Source organism: Pseudopipra pipra, chromosome Z, assembly GCF_036250125.1.
Source record: "Pseudopipra pipra isolate bDixPip1 chromosome Z, bDixPip1.hap1, whole genome shotgun sequence".
Lineage (NCBI taxonomy): Eukaryota > Metazoa > Chordata > Aves > Passeriformes > Pipridae > Pseudopipra > Pseudopipra pipra.
The window spans coordinates 30,783,121-30,795,892 of NC_087581.1; the positions used below are offsets into that span (position 1 = coordinate 30,783,121).

The 12,772-nt window shown below is 40.9% G+C and overlaps 1 protein-coding gene across 1 annotated transcript in view; it reads left to right on the plus strand.

Annotated features, from left to right (window-relative positions):
* The first annotated feature begins 3,152 nt into the window (after window positions 1–3,152).
* The window catches only part of LIFR (LIF receptor subunit alpha), a 94,238-nt gene continuing 84,618 nt past the window's right edge, over window positions 3,153–12,772 (plus strand). Inside the window, exon 1 of the mRNA XM_064641738.1 lies at window positions 3,153–3,359. The gene's annotated coding sequence lies outside the window, so the exon portion shown is untranslated. The remainder of the gene's footprint in view (window positions 3,360–12,772) is intronic.

Here is a 12,772-nt window from a genome sequence, read left to right on the forward strand (position 1 = left end):
ATGAAGGCTGATGAGAAGGCAGAGAGCAGAAGTAGGTAAAGCTGCAGTACAAAATTAATTAATGAAAAATTAGGTCACACCTTTATTATGTTAGAATTATATATTTGTGTTATAAATGCACTTATAATACAAAAGTTTAAATATTAAAATTAGTTTATATTAAAAGGTCATACTAGCAAATGATGAATTTAGGTGGAACTGACTCCTCATACACGCAGGTTCCAGAGTTACAAACTCAGTTAATCCTCAATACTGTGGCTACCGACACTGGATTTTATCAGTCTCTTGAGTGCATTCATAGGCCTTAACTGCCTAGGCCAGCCTTACCTGGGGTCTCCACACACACTCTGCTCTTGCAGCTAGGTGCCTCTTTTAAGGCCATGTCAGAGATTTAGTCCCTGCTGCCATTAAGTTGCAGGAGCACTGATCTCTAACTCAGCCAAAGCCCAGCCTAGCAGTGGATCCCCCTGATCTTGATCTGCAAATTGTTAGACTTGTCTTGTTACTGTGGACTTGCTCCATTATTTTCTTGCCCTGGATTGCCCTCATCAAATCTGGTCCTGATCCTCATCTGTGCATTTACTTCCTGACTTGACCTCAGATCTGCTGTACCACCATGAACTCACCCAGTAATCTGGATCCTTTACTGACTTTGGCTACCACCTCTGAGTCTCTGCTGTTCATCTTGCTTGGGCAGTGTGGGGGCTGGGCTCTGAGACCCTGCCATTCTTGTACTGTGCTCAGTTCCTGGCTCCTCTTCCCTTAGGGTGCAGCCAGTCCTCACTGTACCTTGAGAGGTCTATCCAGAGCACTGTTACCACTGTTGCTTTTTCAAATAACTCTGTTCAAATTACAGGAAAATTCAAACTATCTACACTACATTTCAAAGACCTTCCAAAAGGAGGTGATTTCAATCTCATTTCTTCATAAAGTACTGTGTAGACTTTATTGCAGAATATTTTAGTGATTGGTAATAAATTGAAATACTCCAATACAGAATAATTCTGTATTCTTATTAGCTCATATGGGGCTTAAAACCAGTACATCCTAACTCTTGGGATGAGTATGCCGCTAGGTGATATGAAAACGGGAAATCTGTTTCCCAAAGTGGTTTTACGTGGTCCTGATGAATCAGTTTAATGGAATTACCTTAGATCTCTAGCAGTATGTTGTGTTGTGCAAACTTGACATCACAGGTCTTCCGTATTAATAAGGCTCTAGGTGTCAGCTCAGTATTTTAGTGTGAAGACCTCTCTATGCAGCTATATTAATGCGTGTGTTTACCAAAGGCAGTCACAGGGACCTGCTTGCTGAGATGTACGTTCTTCGCTAACAGGTCTGATGCAGAGAGTGGTACATGAAGGAGAGCTTCCTGTGGGAGCTCAAAGATCCTCATAAAGTCTGTCATGAGTGAATGCTCCTCATTCCCTCATCGTAAGTGAATAGAAGTTTTATTCATATGTCCCAAAGAATGTAGCTTTAGAGATAGTTTTCCTGTGTGACTTAAAAGTTAGATTTATTTGGTAAAACATTTCCAAAATATCCTGCAAGGACGGAAAGTTAAATAACTGAAGCAGAGGCCTGAACAAACTAAAATCCAGTTTGCCATTGTTTTAAGGAATGAATGAAAAAATAAAGGCCCTCTGAAGTTTTATTAGATCTCAAACAACTCTGGGATTGCAGACAGTTTGTCGTGGTTTGTTTTTTAAAAATAAAATTGGTTGAATTACTGTCTATGCAATTCCTCTACAGTCCATGGTTCAAGTTTCATTGAGCTAGAATTAGACTATGGAAGGACCCAAAAAAATGCATTAAATAAATGCAAATATATATGCATTACATAAATTCAATAAATACATTCAATAAATGCAATATATATTCATTCTTTGCCCATATTTGGCATTATTAAGGATGTAACTGGTATGTAAATACCTAAATTTGAGAAGCTGGGGTTTGGCTGCAAATTTTGTACTGATTAATAGCCCAAATATATAAATTTGTTTCTGCCTGTAATGCAGCCCAGTTCTTTTAGTTAGAGTCCTACAGCTTTATTCTTTCCTATACCTGTGATACCAAGAACTATGCTGGTAGGATGACACAAATTGCTCAAATGAAAAGAGGGAGATTAAACTGACAGCTGTCTACTGGGAAGTAGTTGAGCAAATGACTGACTGTAGTTGAAAAAGAAATTTTGATACAGAAACATGACAACGTAGTCAGTCTCTTTGAACAGGGAAAAAAAAGCTGGGCTGTTCCCTGAATAGTGTCTGACTATATTGCGAGTACTCAAGTATGACTCTGAAAGCTGTGGCTTCAGCAAGCACAAAGTGATCACAAAATAAATAAAGACATGAAAATTCCCACACACGCAGGCAGAGCAGGGAAAATAGAAAGGGATAAACACTGAATTCATTTAGTTGCTTGCAAATAAAAGTCAGTGTCACGGCTAAGAACAACATGAGCCTTGGATTGTTTTTTCAAGTAGGTGAGGTAGTTGTTTGGTTAGAACGAGAAGAGAAGTAGTGGTTGGAATCAACGTGTCTCAAGAAATAAGCTAGACTTTGAGAAAGCTTGTGCCTTACTTAAGTCTCCCTTCAGTCTGAAGCCTTAAGTCCTTATTTTATGGTCATTACTGGAAACTCCTAAATTTAAGTACTTGAGACTAGTAATTATCCAAATTCATTTAGGCCAATAGCAGTTCCATGGACTTCAGCAAGCTTGGGGTCGTGTCCTTAACGAGAATACTTAGTTGCTATGTATATGTACACAATAAATATGCAATACATATGTAAGGCATGCACTTCTACAGAATAAAGCTACATATTACATACAGACTTTCCCTGTCTACTAAGCATTACAAAAGGTGTTTGAGCATGCCATTTCTCTTTTTTATTTTTTTCCTAAGGCAACCTGTTTCAGATATGAATAATCACGTTTTTGCAAGTTAACGATTACACAGTGAGTTATTAACTTTAAACACCCTTCATTCCTGAAAGCTAGTGGTAGAGACTTTTTAGGTTGGGGCAACTCCTCTTACATAAGAGTTTTTCTGCCAAGTTATTGCCTCAGAGAGTCTTAACGTTGTAGGTGAATGCTTACAGAGGGATCTCTCCTCCTCACACAACAAGGGCTACTGGGGAGCTTAGATGCCCAGCATATGGAAAAGTAGGAAAAAGGCAGTCTTGCACTTGATAAAACCAAAGAAAAACATCTCCAAAAAGAACAGGGAAAAGGAAACCAAATGCTGACTGGTAATCCTGCCTCCTGTGGAGTCTTCCTCCCTCATACTGCTTCCAGCATAAGCAGAGATCTCTTGACACCTAAGCAGAAGCTTAGGAACACCTGGCTAGCTCTCAAGGGTAAGTCTCAACTTGTCTATGAGTTCACTAGAAAAACACTAGCATGTTGTTCTTTTTCCACCTGATTTTCCTTTGCAGTTTGCCTAGATAGGTTCTGGTCAGTGCAGTTTCTGCTTCTCAGACATTCTACCAAACGCTGATATGCTTGGCTTGCAACTTAAAGTGCCAAGTTAAGCAGCTGTCCTGAAGGTCTTGGGCTCCCTTGGGTGCCTGAGGTTTCTATGTCCTTGCAAAAAGAATAGAGAAAATTACATAAATACACACTTCTTTATTTTTCTCTTTTCACTGGTTTGCTGTGGACAGCATGTACTAGCTAACAAGTTCTGCCCTTTGCTATTGTTATCCTAAATTAGTACTCTTTGGTCAGGTAATTAGATCAGGCAACTAGAGGGTTCTGTTGTTAGGCTCCCATTTAATGTGTATTTAGATTATGGGCAGCCTAAAAAGACTACTGTGGGTGTTTGGTTAGATTCATACAATAGGGTTCAGAACTACTCAGTCAAATTAACTTTTTTCCCTCCAGGCAGGAAAAAATTTTAAGGATGTTCAAGAGAGAGGAAAGTGGGGGGTTTCTCACTACACTGTAGTCAGACTATTAAGGAGTGGTGTCTATGAATGAACTTAGAGAAAGGTGAGAATTATTACAGAAGAAAACTGCTTTGGCCCTAAAAAAGAGGTGTGAGCAAAAAAGCTTTCAGACATTGGCTTGCTTCTCGCTCCCACTGGAGTAAGTGAGAATGCCTGTAATTGATTTCAAAGGGAGAAAACCATGCCAGCATTTGCACAGAAATGCTATTTTTTATATACTTCAATACATGGGACCAAAGTTCTGGCCCTTCTGTAGCTTATGTAATGGAGTAATCTCCAAGGAAAGGGAAAATTGGCTGCTATATAGATGTGGAAACATTCATTAATCACTGGATCAGCACTCTAAACATTTCCTGTTTATATCCAGAGTGACACTTTAAATGACATTGCCAGCTTCAATTTGGCATCAATGTCTTATTTTGTAAAAACAAGCTGTTATCAAATTTAACAGAAATAGAACAGTTTCCATGAAGAAAAGGATTCTGAATGGCCTTTGGTTTAGATCTTGCTTTAGAAAACAAACCTTCTTCAAAAGTTGTGATCAACTCACCTCAAACTGAAAAACTGAAGGGAATCTCATTAAAAAAAAAAAAAAATTTGAATGTGTTCTCTATTGTCCACTTCATGAGGAAAACAAAAATGAATTATTATAGAAATTTGCAATTGACTGGCTCGGCTAACAGTAAATGAGCCTGTGATGGATGTCTCTCTAAAAAGAAACTGCAGCTGTACTGCTCACACACCCAGAAACATCCGTTCTGCTTCTCTCTGTTTGTCACTCATGTTCTTTCAGAATTGCCATGATCAACAGTTCTCTCTGTCTCCCACCCCACTCCACTCCCCACTCCCCTAGACCTAAACCTACCTCCTTTTTCTCATCAGGACCCAAATAACACACAGATTTTTCATGTATTTCGGACCACTGCATATAAACAGATTTTGTGGGAGACAGAGGGGCAGAAGGAATAGGGGAAGAAGAAAAAGCATCTGAAAGCCAAACCTTCTAAATATTCCATTTCTATCAGTTGTCTTCAGCATGACAGGGCCAGGCTTCTCAGGCTAAATGTGTACCAGGGGTTTTCTATATTAGGAAACAAAAAGCATTTTTGGCACCAAGTTTAACTGGTACAGGACTGTGTCTATGCTGTTAAGCAGTTTTGCCCTGCAAAACAGGTTGGCTGTATCCAGACCACTAGTTTGACTGATTCCTGGAAGCATACCCGGGAATTGTTTGGGAGAGCCCTACTTGGCTTCAAGCTAAAGCCATACCCCACTATGCAGCTGCTTGAACACTTGAATAGGGAAGGCAGTCGGTTGATAATGTGCACACAAGTTTCCTGGATCTGCTTAGTTTACTAGTATAAAGATAACCTAATTGTCCTCTGGACTGTAACCACTGAGGACACTACACCAAAAGAAAAAGTGCAATAAAGTGTAAATTATAAAATATTCTGGGTTCCAGGATCTCTCTGTGGTAATCAGAAAGTTTCATCTTTACAGTCTAATGTATGTCCTCTTCCCCATACACGACTAGCCAGGTAAGAACCTATATTGTAGGATGTTAGGGGGGTAGTGGAAAGCTCTGTATTCCCTAGGGCACATGTGGCTTATAAAGGAAGAAGAAAAAGCATTTATCAGAGAATATAGTGAAGCAATGCATCCAGCCTACAAATTTTTCCCTTGCCTATGTGTCTCAGCCATCACATCAACGCACAGAAATGCCACTCCCAAACGTCAGACTCCCATATCTCTCAGCCTTTGGAAAACAGGTGGATGAGTAATTTACCTAAGACACAGCTGGCTAAAATATAGTAAATACTAGAACACTATGTCTGTTCCTACTTCTTATCTATTCTGCTGTTTCAGCAGATGAAAGAAACAGGCTTTAAAGGCATATAAACTGCTGATGAAAGTGTGAGTTTCTTGTGATCTTTTGTGTGAAGCAATGGTGAATCTCAGAGTTTGGCTTGCAAGGTAAAAATCTCTAGCAATCTCAGCAGAAAATTATTGATGCTCCAATGTCTTGCATTTCTAGATAAGTCATAAACATTTCAATAAGGAAGGCTGGCTGTATTTTAACCCAGGAAATTCTATTCAGTGGGTTGTACCAAAAGAGGCTACAGAATAACCTAATCTAGTAATAACTTGTGAAGTGTTTTTAAGCTCAGGTCCCAGGATATGGCCAGCAGAAGAACTATGAGACTTTGGCTTTCTGTTTGAGCTGTCCTGACATACATTACCCACAACAAAACATTTGGCCTTTGCCTCTACAACACTGCCTTGTTCTGTGGCAGGGCCAAGAATGTAGGAATGTGGCTCCCAGCCAAGCTGGTGGGGAGAGAATGCCCTCGACCTGGAGGATTCCAGCTCTCTCCACGTCTGCATCTTTTATCCAGCCCTTTATGCCGTTTGAAGTGGGTGCTTCTCCGTGCTGCCCACAGCTGCTGTTCTCCCTCCCGCATCTGCCATTCTCACACTCCCAGCCTGGGTGGCCATGCTGGGTTTGTTCATTGCGGGCTGGCCAGGATGTGGCTATTGAAAGGGCAAATGTGGGGAAGGCCAGAGCTTGGCTATATGTGCATAATAGCAAGTCAGACAGTGTTCACAGGCTGAGAATACCACAGTGTTTGAGCTAAGGGAAGCTCTTTGTTTGCTTTTCCTTGCACTAGTGACTTGGTTACTGCAGCCTAATAGAAGGCTCTTTATTTTATTTTATGCTCTGTGAACCTGACCCATCACAAATCAATTGCAGAAAGCTTATAGGTTCTTCCTTCCTGATCCTCTCAGGAAGAGCAGCTGAGAATAATTCATGATGAATAAATCTGATAGTTCCCAGAAGACTGTATTCAGTGAGCTTGAAGTTCTTCCTTCTGCTTCTCAGTAAAAGAGAACTCTCACTAAAAGAGGGAGTCAAGTTTCAGATGAGTTAGTGGTAGTAGAAGAACAGAAGTTCTACACTTCATCTTCACCAGTGGATAATTTCTGACTGCTCCTCTGATGTACTCTGTAACTTTGGGAAGCATCATCACCAGGGTCCTTCCAAGAGGTAAAATAAATAATAGCTGCAATGCAGCAGGACTCTCGACTCCTGCTTGACACTGAACTTCACAGTGCTCCCTGGCATCTGAATGTACCAATTTCTAGAAAGTTTAGGATTAAAGAATTGAGTAGTTTATTCTGTTGTAAAGACAGGAACTATTGCAAATTTGTCCTGTGGCTCTGGGTCCAGATATTAAAATTGACTGAGGCTCACCTCTAATTCTAAACTCAGTAATAGTCTACAGAGAAATTAAATTAATCAGCAAGAATTTAAATTAAATCTTTTTCCAAATCCTGTTTATATTCTTTGCTGTAATCATATTTTCATTGGGCCAGCAAATGACAACATTGTAAGAACATTGTGCTAGATAAACCACTTCAAAATCAGAAAGAAATTGCAAACACTGAACTGGCAGAGAAGACAACACTGGAGATTGCCCAAATGGTGCCATAGTGTTTGCAGACTTTGCAGGGAGACAATAAGAGGCAATACAAGGGGATAGTTCTGGAGGCAGGGTGTTTGTTCAGGACACGGAGAATCACAGCCTCTGAGATTTCAGTTTCATGTGCTTTATTTAAGGCCATGTTTAACAAAGCACAGAAGTATCTAAAGAGTCAGGTTGATACCTTTGGGATTTCAGATGGGAGTTGGGGATGTGAGTGCTTTTGAGACCTAATTAGTCACCATTCTGCTATTTTGAATGCTGTAAGACTCGGGTTTCTCAAAAACACTTGTCTTCACAAAAGGGGTGAAACCATTAAACTTGAGGGATGCCCAAGTAGTCTCCATTCCCATTCACACTGGTGGGGGTATGGAGATCCTGTCCTCTGCCTCAGTGTTCCCTGGAGTCATTACTTAAAAACCCTATATCTGAAGGTAAACTTTGACCTACATGAGATTGCTCCAACAAGTGATGGTTTGTTGCCAGCTTTTTAATTTCCTTTCCCCCTTGCAAGGGTGTTGTGATGCATAATTTGAGTTTGAAAATTACTCTGTCAGGAAAGTACTCTGACAAGCAATATGTTGTGCACTGCAGAGTTTGGGTTTAGGCCAAAGAGACAGAAAAGAAGCAGGAAGAAGGCCATATTATATTTGCTCCTCTTTATTTCTGGATCCATGCAGAATGCAGCTGGATGGGCTCAGAAATCTCCATATGTTGGAGAACCTGGGAATAGGGTTCACTGGTGCTCGTGAAACTGTATTATAAATTTTTCTCATGCCATTGACTCTTGTAGGTCCAACACATTTAGTGCCTGCAAACAACAGTGAAGTTGAAGCTGAATAACACAAATTTAAGAGATGCCTCTAGGTATCAAGAGTGGCTAAGACCTAGCACCCTCACCTGTATAGATATATGTGGCTGAAATGAGTGGATTAATTTCCAAAGCACAGGAAATGGTAGTTAGTTCACTACGAACCACTGTTACCGTACAGCAGAGGAAATACGAACGTTTGTGTAAGGAGAATACACAGCAAACACAGTGTCCACAGCAAACAGCCCCTGACTCACTATATGGTTATTAGCTAACTTCTTTAACCTAAAATTTCCTCTTAGTAAAGGGAGAACGTTGGAAGTTTGGAGTTTGTACATTCTTGCATTGTTTATCAGGACTTATAAGGAGGTGTGCTACAATTCCCTATGGAGCATGGACATCCAAGGACTGGCTGCTTTTTGATGCTAATTGAAACACTTGGTCCTGCTTTGACTTTGTCCCTAGCCAGTCCCACTAACTGACTGCAAGGAGAGAGCTGCTGCTAGCAGTTGAACCTTCTGCTTTTGCTAGCAGGCATGAAGTTGGAGGGCTTGGGCAAGAGAGGGAAGCCTGATTTGTTGCCTTTTTTTCTCAGCTTTGAAGAACCCGTGCTATGATTTGTAGCACATATGGTCCCTTTATAAAGAAAAATCTTCTTCGGCAGCAAATCAGAGGGGAAAGGGTTTATACATGGGGACTAACACATACAGACATGTATGTTATCTCAGAATTAAATTGTGTGTGTGTATGGATGTGCATGTGTGTGACTATGTACACATAGAAAAGCAAGAGTGTGACATGCCTACACCAGGAAAAGCTGAGAGGAATTCATAGCTATCTATAATACAGATTTCCACAGCTGAGCTAGTCACTCCACACTTCCTTACTGTCAGTGGTGAGAAATAAGCACTTAGCAGAGCACAATTCATCTTATCATCTGAAATAAATCACCTTTTTAAAAGGCTGTTTCTCTCCATTATCTGTAAATAAGCATAGGGCAACATCTTCAGCTGCAGAGTTCTATGTTGCAGAGGTGTAGCATGAAGTGAGATTAATCCCACCTTTCCTGTCTGAGCTCTCCAGAGCATTCCACATGCAGTTTACCATATTATATATTGCTTACAGTGCTCTTTGTGTGACCCAACTGCTCACTTGGCAAAGTTAATGAGTAAACCTGATCTGAATCCAGCTGAGAATTATAACAGATTTTTCCAGACATTTTTTCCAGTATTTATTATAGTGGCTTGTGCTTTCTTAAATACAGTCTTCAGTCTAAGAAAACTTCAGGTTATGGAGGGTTCCTTTTAAATTATTTGTTTATTGAATTAGATTATAATAGATTATAATAGATTACACAAACAGTACTGTTGGCACAATAAAGAGGGCTCTGCACCATGCCATGGGACAAGAGGCAGGAATCTCTTAAGCCATTAGTTCTGCTAAAATTTGTGTTAAGAGAGAAAGCGTGAAGGACTGGTTTGGCAGATAGTTGTTACAAGGTGAATGAATTTACCTCATCTGTAAAATGGCCAGAGTGGATACCTGACTCCTGCATACACAGCTGGATAGAATGTTAGAGGGCACCCACTAGGAGGAATTAAATAAACTGTGTATTGTAAATGTTCACGCTTCAGTAGCATCTACATTAATCCTAGTTTTGCACGACATAATGGTTGCCCACGGCAGCATGGGCTTGGAACTAGATGGCCTTTAAGGTCTTTTCCAATCCAAACCATTCTGTGGTTCTGTGATTCTATAAGGTGATCTCTGAGATGCTTAGTTCGGGTTCAAATTATACAGAGAAAATGTCAAATGACACCAGCCTGGTTATACATGCTTTGTTTATTCATACATAGAGATAATGATATAAGTGAAACACAGGGATTTCCTAAGGTGTACCCAGATTCACTGTACCTAGCTTCAGATGCTGGGATGTTCAAGTCAAAAGTGTAACTGTTTTAGCTCACTGTGGAGTTAGTGGAGAAAGAGAAAGGGCACTTGCAGAGACTGACTCAGATTTGGATTTAAATTGCTCTCCATTTAAATTCTCTCCCCTGATGATAGAAGGATCGGAAAATAATTCACCTCATGTAGGTGCTCCGGTTAAAAGGATGAACATAGGTGCTACTTCCGTTAGCATCTTATCAGTCACTGTATGGCATTCATAGGGTCCACAGCAAGTCCATAATAAGATCTGCATTTAGTATGTCAAAGGAAGAGCATATTTTTCCCTGGTTACTCAAGCACAAGTTGTCAGTTGCTGCGTTTGCTAATAATCTCAAAATCTCGTGCCTGAGAGTGCTGACAGAGGCATACGTGGTGCAGATCTTGGACTGTACTAGAGAGAACAGTACTTACAAATAGTTCATTAACTCCACTTGCATTAGGTACTTACACAGCGGATGTTTACTGGCTGTCTTGGCTGGAGTTGTAATAGCAAGTGGTTGCTAGGAGGCAGGAATGGATTAATCCTAAACAGAGAGGAAGGCGAGAGAATCAGCTTTTGAAAGGACAAGAAAGATGACCTCCGGAAACCACAGGCCTGTCAGTTGCACTTCAGGACCTGGTAAAGTTATGGAGAAGATTATTCTAGGAGGTATTGAAAAGCACCTGAAGGACAGCACAGTCATCAGTCACAGCCAGCACAGCTTCATGAGACGAAAGTCTTGCTTTTGGAGAGCACTACTGTCTGCAGTGCTGGAGAGTAGACCACTGAATCAGAGACTGGAAGGCACTTTAACCATCCCTTCCACTACTGAAATTAACTAAGAGGGAATTCTAGAAACTCTACCTCTCTCACCCGATTTGTGACGGAAAGTAGGGTTTCAATGACACCATAGGGTGCTCTTTGCTATTCCTGAAAATAAAAAGCCCTGTGCAAGAGCTGTTAGAACCACTAAGGTGATTAAGGGATTAGAGCATCTCCCCTGTTAGGACAGGATGATAGAGCTGGGGGTGTTCAGCATGGAGAAAGGAAGGGTCAGGGAGGGATCTCATCAATGTGTATAAATACCTGAAGGGAGGCTGTAAAGAAGGCGGAGCCAGGCTCTTTCCAGGGGTACCCAGTGACAGGATGAGAGGCAATGGGCACAAACTGAAACATAGGAGTCTCCTGCTCAACATCAGGAATTATTTCACTGCTTTACTGTGAGGTTGGCTGAGCACAGGAACAGGTGCCCCAGAGAGGTGGTGGAGTTTTTAGCCTTGGAGACACTAACAGTCTGCATGGTCCATGTAATTCTACATGGTCAAACTGGTGACCTGCTTGAGCAGAGGAGTTGGACCAGATGACCAGGTCACTTCCAACCTCAGCCATTCTGAGATTTCATGTATGTTGGCCTGGAGAGCAACTGTGGGTCTGTGGTTGTCAAAGTTCAGGGAAAGGAAGCTGCCCCTGCATATATAAGAGGATGTTACTGGGGAAGATATCACCTCCATCTTATCTTTGGGTGTCACTGTCCTTGCAAGCAGTTGCAGAATTAACACAGAATGGCAGCAGTAATATTTGCAGGAGGATTTTGGGTCTGTGGACCAAGCTGAGCCATATGCTTCCTACGCCAAAAGCATAGCCGAGAAAAATCGTTTCATTGTTCTTGATACTTGTTTGCACACTAGGGAATAGGCTTACTTTGGCTTCTTTCCATCTCTGGGACCCAGCTGCCAGCAACCTGGTTTGGATCTAGCTGACCTACTGTTTATTTTTTATTTTAAATATCATAGACCCAGCAGATTAAAAAAAAGGAAAGAAGGCTAATTTCACTACAAGGATGAATGAGGGTTAAGTAAATTTTCTTTCATATGTGGTGTGTTCATACCATGTGTGTTTGATAAACGTCTGGCCTATATCTCCTTACAAAGTCAAAAAGAGAAATCCCGTGCATGTAAGTGCCTCCTCTTTCTCAGAAGTGGCAGCCTGTGACCCAGGACACATAGCAGTAAGAAGTCCTGCTGGCTTTTGCAAGGAACATTAGATCCTTTCCATAGCCTTTCCCTTGCAAATTCATCAGACAAATAATGAGCCATAATTCTGCTTACGTGATAGGAAAGAATAGCTTTCATGAAACTTTCAATTACATTGATGTTCTATTTGTTTAGACTCAACAGGGAAATTACCTAGGGATAAATCACTTTGGGGTTCCTGTTATGAGGGTGTAAGGGTTTTCTTACTAAGCAGAAGCAGAGTAAATGTGGTGGAACATCTCAGATGTCTAACTCTGCAAGCGGTGGACCCAAATGATCCTGGCACAGCACAGCATACTTCTCCTTTCACAGTCAGTTGCTCTCAGAAGTTACAGTTTTCATTCTCCTCAATCATAACTACATCCTTTGCTACAATAGGATCTTTTCAGCATGATACACGTGCGGCTTCCCAAATTGTATTCAAAGACCTTCCCAAGAGTTGTGGTAGGGTTCCCTAACATGGAAAGTGTGTTTGAAGAGTGGGTAGAAAATTAAAAACTTATGTGGTCCAGAGTCCTCTGTTTTCATACCTTATCCTGTTTATACATATATATATATATATAAAGTGTGCC